This window comes from Schistocerca nitens, chromosome 6 (assembly GCF_023898315.1).
Source record: "Schistocerca nitens isolate TAMUIC-IGC-003100 chromosome 6, iqSchNite1.1, whole genome shotgun sequence".
NCBI classification, from domain to species: Eukaryota; Metazoa; Arthropoda; class Insecta; order Orthoptera; family Acrididae; genus Schistocerca; species Schistocerca nitens.
This window is the reverse complement of record NC_064619.1, coordinates 536,430,528-536,440,990: the sequence shown is the minus strand read 5'-3', so window position 1 is coordinate 536,440,990 and position 10,463 is coordinate 536,430,528. Positions and strand designations below refer to the sequence as shown.

The 10,463-nt window shown below is 44.3% G+C and overlaps 1 non-coding gene across 1 annotated transcript; it reads right to left on the bottom strand.

Annotated features, from left to right (window-relative positions):
• Positions 1-6,596: 6,596 nt before the first annotated feature.
• Trnat-cgu (transfer RNA threonine (anticodon CGU)) lies at positions 6,597-6,671 on the bottom strand. The gene has a single exon. It is a non-coding gene; the product is annotated as a tRNA-Thr (tRNA).
• Positions 6,672-10,463: the final 3,792 nt, after the last annotated feature.

Sequence of the window (10,463 nt, the reverse complement as noted above, 5' to 3'; positions counted from 1 at the left end):
ATACCACAAATTGTATATGCGTTGGAGTGTAAAGTTACTGGGTGTGTGTCCGAGATGTGCAAAGAAAATAGTGGGGGCGGGAAGTGAACAGACTACACCCGGTCATAAGGGAGGTATAGATTCGACGTGGAAATTTACGATTTCAGAGCATGTCCGGCCGTAGGAGTATGAAATATTTTAGGTGGAAAATTATGTCTCGTCATAAGGAGGATATAGATTTACATGGGAAATTGATATTTCCGGAGCCACACCCGTCATGCACAAGTATTTCTGATACTTAGCACTTAGTAAAATGTCATACCGGTACTGAATGAGGCTTGCCTCGCTTTAGACAGCCCAGTTTGGTACCTATTTGAGACCAGCCGTTACATCTCTCTCTCTCTCTCTCTCTCTTCTCTTCTCTCTCTCTCTCTTTCTCTCTCTCTCTCTCTGTGTGAGTGTGTGTGTGTGAGTGTGTGTGTGTGTGTGTGTGCGCCGTCGGCCCGGCAGATTCGAGAGTTCCAGAGGTCTCTTGTTCGACTGTGACGTATACTGGCTTTCTACACATCTCCCATCTTTATTTGGTTGAGAGTACATCGATTGTGGTGTTTACATCGAGGTGAATAAATGCCGGTGGAAGAGACATTTACTAGTTCTCTAGACATGAGAAACATATATGATTATGAGTTAAAACCTTAGTTGACTTCATAAAATGTAGGCATGATCTGGAATCTGTCGTTTCACTGACATCGATATTCGATAAAAAAAATGATTGGAAGTATCAGTTCCCTCTTTTTCAAGTTTTCAAATAAAAATATTTGTAGACGAGGTAAGTTTATACTTACTCAGTGATTTTCACAGCACGTTCCATCATGCTAAAGTTCCGGCTCTCTAAGGATATAATTTCCATTCTTCAACTTAATAGCCGGCCGGGGTGGCCCAGCGGTTTAGACGCTACAGTCCGGAACCGCGAGACCGCTACGGTCGCAGGTTTGAATCCTGCCTCGGGCATGGATGTGTGTGATGTCCTTTGGTTATTTAGGTTTAAGTAGTTCTAGGTTCTGGGGGACTGATGTCCTCAGATGTTAAGTCCCATAGTGCTCACAGCCATTTGAACCTTTTAACTTAATGATTGTACATTGCAGGCGACCGGTAGCATACTGCGGTGTGGATGGTAGCGAAAACAGTCGCGTAAATCGTAGATATTCCGGTAAAACATGTGAAAATACTTTAAATTCGGGAAATTTTCGTTTGCTACTCGATGATTTCAGCATAAAAATGTAGCAAATATCGTCGATGTTTGGCGTGTGAAATCGGAAATCCTATATTGCAGCTTATATCTGCTTCGAGATCGGTAAATTGATTCGCGGTTCAGGAAGCATTTCTCATCGAGAGAGTTCAGAAAGTAAATATGGCCTTAGAGCATCTACAGACCAGCAGTTGAGGAGCATTGAAAATTCACGGAAAATTTCAGCCGTTTTTCTCGTCTGTAGGACAACGCTTCAGATTCTAGTAGAATCTTTCAGACATCCCATCTGCATCGTGTCTGTGTTTTTTTCAGGATCTGTTGTTCGTTTTGAAATATGTCAAGAATATGTAGATACGTAAATGTTCAGATTTTCCCGTCTGTTCTTGGCCCGTATTCTTCTTTTTATTGCGCTCCACTATTATCTTTGCCTTCCAACCCACATGCAGGAAGCTATGAACACGGTACTCAGCTGCATGATCACAGGTGCCATAGCTGTTAAACTCCTCCCTGTCCAACACCAACAACATCTCTTCCGCTGAAAGCAATGCAAGAATTACGTCGTTCTATACAAGAGCTTATCGTTTAAGACTGAGTCTTTTTCTTTCACCATTTCACAAGTGGAGCTGAGGGATTTATCTTGATTTGTAGGTGAAGGGAACATACTATGTAGATTTAATATTTATTTTGAGTCCGTTTGCTACTAATTTTGAGTGGCATTGTGAACTTTTTTCCAGCAGAATAACACCAGTTGTACGACATCATAAATTTTGAGCCGTATTGCCGTTTTAGGCGCTTATTGTGCAGCACTATCCGTACAGATGTGTAATTACTAGCGATTTTCAGCCCAGTTTCCTACCAAAAATAAATAAAGTACACTGACCCAACCTTCCTCTCCAGCTGGTCGGTACAGACCCTAACGATTTTCGAAATGGTTTGTCCATCTAACTACCATTCATCGTTCAAAATCTGTTAATTGCCGTCGTGCGTCAGTAATCACGTAATGTGACTTATCTGAGTACAAATGACAGCTCCATCAATTAATTGCCCTTTTATACCTTGTGTATGCGACACTGTCGCCATCTGCATATCTGCATATCGCTACCCCATGGCCCTTGTCAACTTTGTGTGTAACCTACAGTTTACATGGGGGATAGCATTCTTTCTTTTTCCTGGCCTTATCGTGTATGTTTACGAGGTCAGCACGTTAATTTCGAATTCAGCAATGTTAGTGGTAGAGGGTGGCCAGATGCCCTTCCTGTCAGCACCCCTGCCTTCCTCTTCTCCTCCCCTTAGCCCTCCCCGCCAACAGCCGGACGGAAATTACTTATCCCATCTGTCAGCTTCTAGGTTTATTCCATGTGAAAATCTACCAACACTTTCAAAATTTTTGTCAATAATTTAACTGAGGCTGTACGTGAATACCAGCCTAGTATTCACCTAACTGGATATGGAAACCCTCTAAAAACCACATTCAGCCTAGCCTGCGCAACTGCGCAATGGCTTTCGAAGTCAGTCCGCCAGATGGATTCGATCCGGGACGGCTTGAGGTACGGTGGAGGCGGGGGTGGGGAGGCCATCGCTCCTCTTCGAATACGAGAAGCTGCGTGCTAGCACTCGTGGCTATCCAGGTGGGTGACCAGTAGTTTTGAAGTTCTACATCTACATCTACATGGATACTCTGCAAATCACATTTAAGGACTCATCAAACCATGTTCACAATTCTCTAATATTCCAATCTCGTATAGCGTGAGGAAAGAACGAACACCTATATCTTTCCGTACGGGGTCTCATTTCCCTTATTTTATGTAGGCATGTGTCAACAAAATATTTTCACATTCGGAGGAGAAAGTTTGTGATTGGAATTTCGCCTTTCTTTTAATGATGTCCAGCCCCAATCCTCTCTTGCCCAGCCTCTCTCCCATATTTCGCGATAACACAAAACGTGCTGCCCTTCTTTCAAGTTTTTCGATGTACTCGGTCAGTCCCATCTGGTAAGGAACCCACACTGCGCAGCAGTATTCTAGAAGACGACGGACAAGCGTAGTGTAGGCAGTCTCCTCAGTAGATCTGTTACATTTTGTAAGTGACCTGGCAATAAATCGCAGTCTTTGGTTAGCCTTCCCCACAACATTTTCTGTGTGTTCCTTCCAATTTAAGTTGTTCGTAATTGTAATACCTAGGTATTTAGTTGAATTTACGGCCTTTATATTTGACTGATTTATCGTATAACCGAAGTTTAACGGATTCCTTTTAGCACTCATTTGGATGAACTCACACTTTTGGTTCTATAGGGACAACTGCCAATTTTCGCACCATTCAGATATCTTTTCTAAATTGTTTTTCAGTTTGTTTTGACCTTCTGATGACTTTATTAGTCGATAAACGACAGTATCATCTGAAAACAATCTAAGACGGCTGCTCAGATTGCCTCCTAAATCGTTTATATACCGTAGATAAGGATCAGCAAAGGAGAACGCCAAAAATCACTTCTGTTTTACTCGATGGCTTTCCGTCAATTACTACGAACTGTGATCTCTCTGAGAGGAAGTCACAAATCCAGTCACATAACTGACACGATATTCCATAAGCACGCAATTTCACTATAAGCCGCTTGTGTGGTACAGTGTCAAAAGCCTTCTGGAAATCCAGAAATACGAAATCGATCTGAAATTCTTTGTCAATAGCACTCAACACTTCATGTTCTGTGTGTGTTGATAGTACTTTTGTAACTCATAACCTGTTTCCTTCCAAATAGTGTATATTGTGCCCACTGTTTGTTGTTTCTTAACAATGGCCTACTAAGCCGAAAAGCCTTTAGTTGTAAACAAATATTACTTGCACAAAAAAGTAATCCTATTATATTTCAAACTTACATGTGAAATTTTTCTAACAAGATGTGAAGGAAAATCCATAACATGTCAATGTTTGATTCCTCGTTTCCTTCTGGCCCCTGTTATCCATTCTAGACATTAATGACGGTTCTAGACAAGTGGCGCATTGGCAGTTTTTTTTATTTATTCTCACAGTAATTGTCGTTCAATGGGTACAAAGATCAATCCAAAAAATAAGATCAGTGAATTAAATCAAATAAACAGGCAAGACAATGTAACACGGGAAAAACAAAAACAAAACAAAAAAAACGCAACATCAAGAAGGAGTTGTGCGCCATAAGCGAAAGTCGACAGGCGTCTTTCTACATCAGAAAGATGGTGTCTATTCAGATTTCGTGTCAGCCTCACACGAGTAGCTCTAGTAGCGCCACTACGAGGATGCAATCAGGCTTCCTTTACATACAGGCTTTAACGGTCTTGAGAGTTAATTACCTTTGAGGCTGAACGTGGTGAGTTAATATTATTCAAGAAGGCTTTCAAGGCAACAAAGACGCCATTATCAAAACTTCATTGAGTTTAAACGAGGTCATGTAATAGGGCTACGAGAAGCTGCGTGTTACTTCCCCGATATTGCGGAAAGACGCAACCACTATACAGGATTGCTTGCAGCGGTGTGCATGAGGATGTACTATGGCAAGAAGACCGTCACACGGCACTTTCTAGAGCTAAGTCCTTAGTGTTCTGGCGCATCGTTCTGCATCTGCAGCAGCAATTTGAGTAGCAGTTGCCACCATAGTGACGCAAGGAACTGTTTCAATTCGCTTACTTGAAGGACCCCAAACCACCACCATTTGTGACTTTATTAGTGTCAGGCGAGAGCTCACTGGACAGCTGGGTGGAGGCCTGTTGTGTTTACTGGTAAGAACTGGCTCTACCGTGGTGCAAGTGACGGCCGTAAGTTGGTTGGAAGGAGGCCATTTGAGGGTCTGCAATCAATGTCTGCATGCTAGACACACTGGACTTGCACCTGGAGTTATGGTCTATGGTGCGGTTTCATATGGCAGCAGAAGCACTCTCTAGGTTATTCCATCCCCCCCCCCCCCCCCGGTCAAGCACCTGACTGCAAGTTTGTACATCAATCTGGTGATGGTGTGATTCGACCTGTTTTCCTGCCATTCGTGAACAGCATTCCAGGATACCGCTCGCCCATTGCTGTTGTAACCCAACATGCTCCGCAGAGTGTCGATACACTATGCGACAAAAGTATTCGGACACCTCGCTCAAAATGAGTTACAAGTTTGAGGCGTCCTCCATCAGTAATGTTGGAATTCAATATGGTGTTGGCCCAGCCTGGATTGATGACAGTTCCACTCTCGCAGGCATACGTTCAGTCAGGTGCTGGAAGGTTTCTTAGGGAATGTCAGCCTATTATTCACGGACTGCAGCACTGAGGAGAGGTATCGACGTCGGTCAATGAGGCCTGGCACGACGTCGACGATCCAAAACATCCCAAAGGTGTTCTACAGGATTCAAGTCAGGACTCTTTGCAGGCCATACGAGGATGTTAGTGTCGTGTAACCAATCCACTACAGGCCATGCATTACGAACAGGTGCTCGATCGTGTTGAAAGATGCAATCGCAAACTCCGAACTGCTCTTCAACAGTGGGAAGCAAGAAGGTGCTGAAAAGAAAGGCCTGTGCTGTGACAGTGAGACGCAAAACAACAAGGGGTGCAAGCCCCTGGCTGGCCGTTGTGTCCGAGTAGTTTTCGGCGCTTCAATCTGGAACCGCGCGATCGCTACGGTCGCAGGTTCGAAACCTGCCTCATGCTTGGATGTGTGTGGTGTCTTTAGGTTAGTTAGGTTTAAGTAGTTCTAAGTTCTAGGTGACTGATGACCGCAGATGTTAAATCCCATAGTGCTCAGAGCCATTTGCAAGCCCCTCCACGAAAAACACGAGTACTCCATAACACTACCACCTTCAAATTTTACTGTTGGCACTACACACGCTGGCAGACGACGTTCACCGGTCATTCGCCATACCCACACCCTGCCATCGGATCACCACATTGTGTACCGTGATTCGTCACTCCACACTGTTCAATCGTTCAATGTTTACGCACCTTACACCAAGCGAGGCATGGTTTGGCATTTACCAGCGTGATGTGTGGCTTATGAGCAGCCGATCGACCATGAAATCCAATTTTTCTCACCTCCCGCCTAACTGTCATAGTACTTGCGATGGATACTGATGCAGTTAGGAATTCCTATGTGATGGTCTGGATAGATGTCTGTCTATTACACATTACGACGCCCTTCAACTATCATCAACAGACAAGGTCGGCCTGTACGCTTCTGTCCTGTACGTATCCCTTCACGTTTCCACTTCACTATCACATTGCAAACAGTGGACCTAGGGATATTTAGGAGTGCGAAAATCTCGCGTACAGACGTATGAACATGTGACATCCAGAATGAGATTTTCACTCTGCAGCGGAGTGTGAGCTGTTATGAAACTTCCTGGCAGATTAAAACTGTGTGCCAGACCGAGACTCGAACTCGGGACCTTTGCCTTACGCGGGCAAGTGCTCTACCAACTGAGCTATCCAAGCACGGCTCACAGATTTACTTCTGCCAGCTGTGAGGACGGGGCGTGAGTCGTGCTTGAGTAGCTCAGTAGGTAGAGCACTTGCCCGCGTAAGGCAAAGGTCCCTAGTTCGAATCTCTGCCTGGCACACAGCTTTAATCTACCAGGAAGTTTCATGTGACATCCAATCACGTGACCACTTTCAAAGTCCGTTAGTTCCACGGAGCGCCCCATTCTGCTCTCTCACGATGTCTAATGACTACTGATGTCGCTGATACGGAGTACCTGACAATAGGTGGCAGCACAATTTACCTTATATGAGAAACGTATTTTTTTGGTGGTATCCGGATACGACGATTGCGTTGTCGTAAGTAGAAACTTCCCGTTTCCTGAAGCGTCGCAACAAGACGAGAAAACATCCATCGGTTAGCTGGGTTCTTGTCAGGATATCGCTCTCTGTACAGTTGCGCTGCTAGCATAGCATTTCGGCTACCTTCTACAACAACAATAAAAGAAACATTATGTGAATGCAGTTTGTAGGAAGGCCTAATCTACACAAAAGTATTTAAAAGCACTAAACTACTGGACTAAATGTACCCCTACATAAGAAAACAGAATTGCAATTACTGTTCTGCTAGCTTACATTGGCCATAGATGAATAGCATTTCTACCTTCTCTTCGTTGGTGTATATTCTACTCACACAACTCTTCAACTGACGATAGTTGACGGAATGACGGGTGTGCATTCTACTTATGTTTACATTTGTCCTCTGTTAACTTCAACACGTGGATATGTTCCATTACCCCGAGTACCTGCACTAAGCGCTGGTAGTGTCAACATCAATTTTGTGTTATGTCATTAATAACGTTGTGTTTCAGTGAATGGTACACTGTGATACATTTTTCAATAGGTCTTTAGGAGAGGAAACGAATTACCGAATAGAAAATACAAAGTGCCATTTAAGAAGTCATACTGCTGTTCATATCTTTGTAAAAAACAAAGCTGCAACGAAGGGAATCATGCTGATTGATGACCCCCTGACGGCTAGAGAACGTTTGCTTGAAACATTTTGTAATTTGCATTTGGACAAACAGTTATTAAGGGTGGTCAAGATAAATGGGACACCCTGTATAGTGAAACCCCTGCAATACATTTTTAGCTCAAGAAGAAAAGTTCAAGAAGAAAAGTTACTCTGTGGTCTGTGTTTAAGTTAGAAATTTTTATTACTGTTCTTTTTTAATTACTATACAATGTTAGCTATGAACGAGAGACTGTTTTCCGTCTGGTTCCCTAAGAAACGTGTTGTTGGAGTAATACCGTATATTATTTCATTCTGTTTAAAAATCAAATGATATTCAAAACAATGTTGTTTCTCTCCTCGTCTCTTCATATTCCTTAACTGTCACATTACCGCAGATTAATTAACCAGCTAGGTAGTCAGTGCCAACCGACTTAAATGTGACAGAAAAGCTGTTTTTCCACATAATTGCTGAGTCGGTGTGGGCGTAAGACACAGCATAAAACGCATCCGTTTTATCGTACTTCACTATACTCAAGACAGCTTGGCTTCTGCTCGTGTGAACTCCGGATACAGCGGTGGGTAAAAGAACCGCCCCTGCCTGCCGCTGCCATGGCGGCGGCGCCACGTGAGAAGAGGCACACAAGAACGCGTAATTTTGGCGCCGGAGTCGTATTAAAGCGACCGTGGGATTAGAGGCTGCGGCCGGCCAGCGGCGCGTTAAATCGAGTCGGCCGCCACCTGCCGCGTCCTGCTTGGTGCGGGGGTGGAGCAGTGGGCGGGGGGGCGGGGGGGGGGGAAGGGGCACTGCGCCTCGACCACTTGCCGCATGAAATATTCAGCAGCGCCGCTATGAGTACTGCCTCGCCCTGTGTTTCTCTCGCCAGGTATTGCGGGACCTTCTCCAGCCAATATCTAGCCCGCGACGCCAGGTTCACTAAACTGGCAACACCAAGGGGCAGGACACAGAGTACGTATAGACGAAAATGTTGCTCGCTGGTGTGCGCGAAGGTACAGCCGTTCGACAAAAATATGGAAATACCGCGATAAATGCATGCTTGAACATAAATGCAGATGCTAGACAAGACAAGCCCACAGCCTCCTCAGTACTTTGTAATTGTCAGCAGTATTCGGAACAGTGCTCTGTGCACTTGCGAGAGCCTTATGTCGGTACAAAGTGAATTCGAACGTCGACCAATTTTGGGTGCTCTTATGGAGGGTGCTTCAGTAACCAACGGAGCCAAAGACCTTGACGTTTCAGGAGGCACCCTGTCAAAGATTTATAGCGCATACAAAGAAAGCGGTAAGATATCGTTCGGTAAACCACAGAATGGATGCAAGTATTTGTTTAGCGACCGTGACACACGGTCATTGAAGGGGGCTGTGATGACTAACCCAGAGGACGACAGCTACAAAATTCACTGCATAACTGAATGCAAATCTCGCGAACCCAGTCAGCGCCAAAACAACACAAAACAGAGAATTGCAGGACGAGATGAAATGCCGAAACCACTCGTCAGTGACACAAATCCCCTTAACAGAAAAAGTAGAACGGAACTCACAAAAATGAACTACAGAGCAATGAGTCCTATTCCACAGTGTTTCTAACTTCTGGCTAACTGTACGTCCCAAGAATGAAATAAGGCGAAATTCGGTGATCTTTTGGCACCCGTATCGTGATACTTCATGGGAATAACGGCTAGGGCTCATGGCTAGTCTACAAGGTAAAAAAAAAAATGGCTCTGAGCACTATGGGACTTAACATCTGAGGTCATCAGTCTCCTAGAACTTAGAACAACTTAAACCTAACCAACCTAAGGACATCACACACATCCACGCCCGAGGCAGGATTCGAACCTCCGACCGTAGCGGTTGCGTGGTTCCAGACTGGAACGCCTAGAACCGCTCGGCCACACCGGCCGGCCTAGAAGGTCAGATTACTGTCAAGGATTATGTGACGATTTTAGCAGATCACGTCCATCTCATGGTGCAATATTTTTTTGCCTCTGCTGTGTTCGAACACCACAGGCTCGCATCGTCCAGGGCTGGTTTTGTGAGCACAAGGACGAATTGTCGCGCCTCCTCTGGCCATCACATCACCACATCTCTGTATTAGTGAGCACCTGGGGTCTATTTGACAGAAGTGTGCGTGATCACTATCCAGCTCCATCGTCATTGACTGAACTTGTCACTATTTTGTAGGACGAATGCAATAAGATTTTCTGGATACCTACACAAGAGGCGACTGAAAGCTTTTTCTAGTGCCAACGGGTTTCCTGTGATGTAATAGAGAGGCACGGTAATGCTTTACGATTTTGGTGTTCTCAGTTTTTGGCCCAATTCTTATACAGAGCAGTGTGTCTGGAGATACTGTCAAGCAGTTACTTTGTTCGACGCAAGCCATGTAGTTTCCGCTCCAAGGCTCAGTATAGAGCAAAATAGCTCGATTACAAGTATTAAAAAAATAAAAGTGCTTCATGTTTAGGAAGCAACAACTCTTAAAAATTATTTGCGTGCCTTATAACATTTGCCATATATTTACATTTAAATCTGCCTGCTAGAAGATACGTCTTACACAGATAGTCGAAGGCTTCTATACAGGTTTCAGACTAATCACAAACACAGGCACGTCGAAAACAGATGGTATAGTAACAAATCAAGATGTCAGGTAAGTATGTCACTTCTCACCGAACTCTTTAACATCAATATTGAGTATCTCATAGTAAAATGTAAGAAGGACAGGAAACTGAGAAGAAGCTAGCGTTTGAACGCTATGCAATATGAATAGTCTTAATACAG